Below are 5,965 nucleotides of genomic sequence, written 5' to 3' on the forward strand. Positions count from 1 at the left end.
CCAGGTACGTTATAATAATATAATTTGAATTTAAAATGTCAAGTTCATTGCAACAGTATTTTATATCGTACATACTTACCTAATATATTGTATTCATCATTATAAGCAGGTATACAAAATAACAAAATCAATAAATTTAATATAATTTTAGCTTCCAAATTATACAACTATATTAGATCTATCTATGATCCTTAAAAATAAATACATAATGTATAATTATTATTATTATTAAATTAAATTTAATAATAATACCATTGAAATTTCAAAAAATTTCTAAAAATATTTACTGCTCTTTAAGATAACTTAATTGTTATACTATTCAACATAAATACATAATAATACACCATTAATCGTATTTATAAAATATTAATTATTTTGATAACCAAAAGCGACATAACAAAAAAGCGGGCAAGTGGGTACCGCTCTGCTGTACATTAGGGGGTGGGGTGAATCTCGGACTAGGGTAGATTAAATTTGAATGCAATGATAGTTATCATTGTATACGAAAAACGATTCTGAACGGATATTATTTGTCAGTCTAGAGTCTAGACTCTAGAATAACAGCGCTAGTAATGCTAAAAGGAAAATATCCCCCCAAACTTCGCCTGTAGTAAAACATTCATCATCGATATTCTTTAATATCTATGAAAACATTTCATAACCACAATAATCATCTCGTATAATACGTACATATAGGTATATACATTTTATTATTTTACTGTAGGATTATTAAATATATATATTACAATCTGTGGTATAATCAAAGTGAAAATTTAAATTTTTTAAATTTTCGTGGTTTATGTTTTAATTGCTTGAATACACCAAAATTTAATTCTTTTATAATTATTGTAAGCTAAATTTATGGAAAATTTTGTATTAAATGTTCAACTCTTAGCTACTTATACAAAAATTTTAATGAATTATACTGTAATAACACAAGAAAGTGAAACTAACGTTTAACTATAAAATTATTAATAGTACGATAAAAGGTATAAGTTTGATGTGGCCGGACTGACACAAGGAACACAAGCCTTGTATGTAAGTCCGGTGTTAATAAATATTGAATGTACTTGTTCTAGCGTTATTACCTTCCTCCTGTTCTTCGGAGGGTTCTCGAGATCGTGATTCGAAAATATGATCAAATACACCGTTAAGTAAATTAGATGGTAAAAGAATCCGTACTAACAATAAGTATTTTAGGCATGACCTTACCTGGTTCGCCGCAATGAATACCTGTAGTACGTTCCTCAGAGATAGATGCAAGGTGACACAAGTAACGATATGACTTAAGAAAAACTTAAGTTTAAATAAGAAAACACTGATTTAACTTATAAAAAAGGAAGTTAAGCTATCGCTCGCAGAATCTTGTGGTGTGAATGGTGTGATGTATGGTGGTTTTTGGGTAGAGCTCTTACTCGCTTGTCTGGTGCGCCTGCACTTGTGATTTTGTCGGTGCTCATGCACTCGATAGTTTGGCTAGTGCTCATGCACTGACGAGAGAAGACGACGTGGTCAAGACAGCCAGGGTCCCCGACGACGGAGAGCCTCATTGGACCATCCCTTGTCTTTGGCGGCACACGAAAATAGGTCAAACGCTTTGTGCCATGTTGTCGCAATAGCGTTTGGATTCCTACGTGACCAAACAATGTAGATCGTCTCTCTCATCAGTGATCAATAGGGATTATTGGTTTTTATTGAGAGCTATCTGCGTGCGACAACTTGACCGTTATTTTATTTAATGAAATAATAAAATATACAATAAATTATGGTGTATGAGCATATTATTACAATACCTACAAAATAATTTGCAAATATTCATGGTTTTGACGAATTTTTGTGAATATTTGAACTTAAAATGCTAATAAAAAAAAGTTGTACCCATGTATTGTTAAAATTTTTTGATCACTAAAAGAATAACTTATGAGGAACTTTGTATTAAATTTTCAAGTATTTTGATTGCGCCAAAAAAATTTTATCGACACTTCAAAAAAAAATTTTCATAAAAATTATAAAATTTTTATAAAATAGATATATAAAAAAAAAAGTAAAAAGAGCCAACGGCACGTAGTGTTCCCAAGCGGTCACCCATCCAAGTACTAACTACGCCCGACGTTGCTTAACTTCAGTGAACAGACGAGAACTGGTGTATTCAACGTGGTAAATTTTAATTTTTTTTATAATTGTTTCAGGTCTTGAAAAAAATTGAATAACCAAGCACAGCCTACAGGTTAGTTAAAAACAAAACTGTTTTATTATTAGTTATCTAAGTAGGTAAATATAATTAAACTTTGCCCTTGTTCCTTATGTACTTATAATTATCATTAAATAAATAACTAATTTTATTGTAACTCCAATGGTCAAATCTGATATTAAATTATTGTGGCACTGACATGTACTAGTGATATTATACATACCTATTATCTTTATTAGTAATAACTAATAAGTTACTGCATTTCTTTGTTTTATTTTTTGCTCATATTATTAAAGACGCAAACACGTCTAAAATTATAATATACCTCTTGATAATTTTTAAAATACTAATTATTTTAAAATTAATCGAAATCTGTTTAAAGCAGTTCGTGAAACATTAATCTCGGTACCAAAATATTTATAAAAAATTATCAATTACTTTTTTTAGTAAGTTAGTACTCCGTGTACCGTAATTTAAGGATAACTGTCAAAATGTTCTACTGCGTAAAGTAGATAATATAAAAAACAAAAAAAAAGTAAAAAGAGCCAACGGCACGTAGTGTTCCCAAGCGGTCACCCATCCAAGTACTAACTACGCCCGACGTTGCTTAACTTCAGTGATCGGACGAGAACTGGTGTATTCAACGTGGTATGGTCGTTGGCGATAGAACGTGCGTATTCTACTTTACTTAAATAATATATTTATAAATTTCATTTACTTTATTCATACAACGAATGTCTAATAAATAAAAGTAATAGAACTAAAATGTTTGTCGTAATTTAAACTTTAATAAGCATACTTATTTTTATAATCATCAAAATCACTTTAAATGATTCCAAGTTCATTAATTTTTCCCAAACAATTTCCAATTTCCAGGATTTTTAAATATTTTTTTTTTTTTTATATATATTTAACACTATATTTAATTTTGCATGAGAAAAAAAATCAAAAATTTTAAAATGGTCTTTATATTAATAAAATGTATTTCCCAAGAAGTTGAAATGTTAAATTGTAGGTAATAATAGTATTAAGCATTTATATGAATATTAAGAACTATGTAGGTACTAGATACTAATGTTACATGATATAATAATATATTATTACCTATATTATATATTTTTACTTAAAAAAAAAAAAATATATAAATAAATAACTTGTTTTAATACTTAATTAAAACTAGGCTAAAAGTAAGGCCGAGTTGTTACTAATCATTTCAATATACTCGTAATTAAATTTATATTATACCTACCTAAAAAAGACGCTCACTCATATGCATTGTCTTCATCTTACACACAACACAGCAAATTCGCATTCAGCAGAATTCATTTTATGTTGTTAGGTGTTAGCTTTAAAACTTTAACATTAGATTAAATTTACCTACTATCAAACTTAAAGGTAAGAATATTTATCTAGGCCATCGCCCATCATATAGACTTTTATTCATCATTTTAAATTGAATTATAGCTATGTAAAATATTACTACCTTAAAATGCTCATAATTCACTTTAAAATTATAATATTATCAATAAAAGCCTACGTGATGGCCTAGATAATATTCAAACCTTTAAATTTGATAACTGGTTCATTTACTCCAGTACTAAAGTTAACAAGATACTCGTAAAATAGATTCTACTAAACATTAATTTGCGGTAGGTATTGCATGTATGCACCTAAGACGGAGACATTACATTCGATCTGCAGCGGATGTAAGTGATGTGATGTCCTCTAAATCAGCGGAAGCGATCCTTTATAATGTCACCAAGATTTTGAGCGACCCTTTTATTATGATAGTTTATTAATATACTTTCTGCGAATATATTTATGATGACTGTAATAATGTATATTAGGTATAATTTCGCTTAAAAAAAATAAAAAAAAATGAGAAAGTCTGAAGGATATAGCCGTATTTATTACATAAAATTTATAATTTTATTTGTTTTATAAAGTAGATATAAAAAAAAAAGAAAAAAATGCCAACGGCACGTAGTGTTCCCAAGCGGTCACCCATCCAAGTACTAACTACGCCCGACGTTGCTTAACTTCAGTGATCGGACGAGAACTGGTGTATTCAACGTGGTATGGTCGTTGGCGATAGAACAAACATATTTTGTTTTATTTAAATTAAAAATTTTTTGTAAGTCTCTCTTGCCATAATCATGTTGTTTTGAAGAAAGAGTAAAAATTAGAATACCATTTTTGAATCATAATTTTACGTCCCATCACAATTAGTTACTTGGCATATAGGACAAGTATTGTACAAAACACAGTAATATCTTACTCGTTTATTTTCAGATTTTTAGTTGGAAATCTATTTAGCTATCGTATAAAACGTAAATACAAGGTACATATTATATAGGTACCTACTATCGTAGTAACGTATAAATATCGTATACATTCATTTATTCATCTAAACTTATCCATATCTATACTGACATACGTATTTCATCGTACAATGATTTGGGATATTTTTATGCAGGAAAAGATATAACATTTTTCATTTATTGTTTGAATACTGTTGTACCTACATTATATTTTATATTATGTAGACTTGTATAGTAAATAGTAAATACAGCTACATGCGGGTTATTAGGTATCATAGTAGTAAACAAAACTTAGAACAAAAAGTACAATTTGAAATTAAAACAATAATGAAAGATAGCCGATAGGTATTCAAATAAAACTTGCTATGATGTAATAGCATTGAGTATACTATATAGTATATATTATATAGATTATAGGTACTACATAATATATACTAATATAGTCAATGGTAATGGGGTCAGTAGGTAATCAAATTTTTTTTTTTACACAAAATAGCAATAAAATGTGAGTTCATTGGGAAAATTTAAACAATAAGCTCTTATGTACTTAACAATTAAGGTAATCAAAAAGGAAGAAACGTTCATAACTTAAAAATTTATAGGTTATAATTTATAAAGTGAACAATCTAGTTGGAGGAGAGAAAACTGTAGTATACTAAGACAATAATGTAATATGTCACTGTGTATTATAGTTGACAGTTATTGTTTGTTAGGTGATAAAAATAATAGGATTATAGTTAATCGTTATTTAATAGTTAATAAAATATTAAATAATTAATTTTATATTTAAATAAAATAAAATACACGCGTTCTATCGCCAACGACCATACCACGTTGAATACACCAGTTCTCGTCCGATCACTGAAGTTAAGCAACGTCGGGCGTAGTTAGTACTTGGATGGGTGACCGCTTGGGAACACTACGTGCCGTTGGCATTTTTTTTTTTTGTTTTTTATATCTACTTTATACAATAGAACATTTTAACAGATATCCTTAAATTACAGTACACGGAGTAATAAAATTCAATAAGAATATCATTTACAAATTTATTTGAATTCAACATTTTATAATCACTTATTTTTATAGTTGTAGTCTCTTGCCTAATTTGTCTTTAAGTATTCTAGAAAAGTATATAGTAAGTTTAAAAATAAAATTTAACATGTTAAAACAATTTCAAACTTATGTAACACTATTATATCTTCTCTAATTTTCTTCAGCTTCTTTTTTTTCAAGTCTTCTGTCCTGAAAATTTAATTTTAAATATTTCTAATTAATATATTGTAGATAATTATAAATGATTTAAATTAATTCAAAATGAATTTAAATGTTATCGTTAAATGATATAAATATGCGTTGAACATAATTATATTTGAATATTATTAGTAAATTAAATATTATATTTTTACTATTTTAAAAAAAGACTAAGTTAAACTTAACATATAAGTTTTTTTCT

General features: G+C 27.7%; 3 non-coding genes and 1 pseudogene across 3 annotated transcripts; 1 reads left to right on the forward strand and 3 right to left on the reverse strand.

Annotated features, from left to right (window-relative positions):
• Positions 1-2,062: 2,062 nt before the first annotated feature.
• LOC112601181 lies at positions 2,063-2,160 on the reverse strand (annotated as a pseudogene).
• Positions 2,161-2,734: 574 nt separating this feature from the next.
• Positions 2,735-2,853, reverse strand: LOC112601178. The gene has a single exon (XR_003115037.1). It is a non-coding gene; the product is annotated as a 5S ribosomal RNA (ribosomal RNA).
• A 1,309-nt stretch (positions 2,854-4,162) lies between these two features.
• Positions 4,163-4,281, reverse strand: LOC112601179. Its single transcript, XR_003115038.1, has one exon. It is a non-coding gene; the product is annotated as a 5S ribosomal RNA (ribosomal RNA).
• Positions 4,282-5,328: 1,047 nt separating this feature from the next.
• Positions 5,329-5,447, forward strand: LOC112601180. The gene has a single exon (XR_003115039.1). It is a non-coding gene; the product is annotated as a 5S ribosomal RNA (ribosomal RNA).
• The last annotated feature ends 518 nt before the right edge of the window (positions 5,448-5,965 follow it).

The sequence above is a fragment of the Melanaphis sacchari genome, unplaced genomic scaffold (assembly GCF_002803265.2).
Source record: "Melanaphis sacchari strain LSU unplaced genomic scaffold, SCAv2.0 Contig75_pilon_pilon, whole genome shotgun sequence".
Lineage (NCBI taxonomy): Eukaryota > Metazoa > Arthropoda > Insecta > Hemiptera > Aphididae > Melanaphis > Melanaphis sacchari.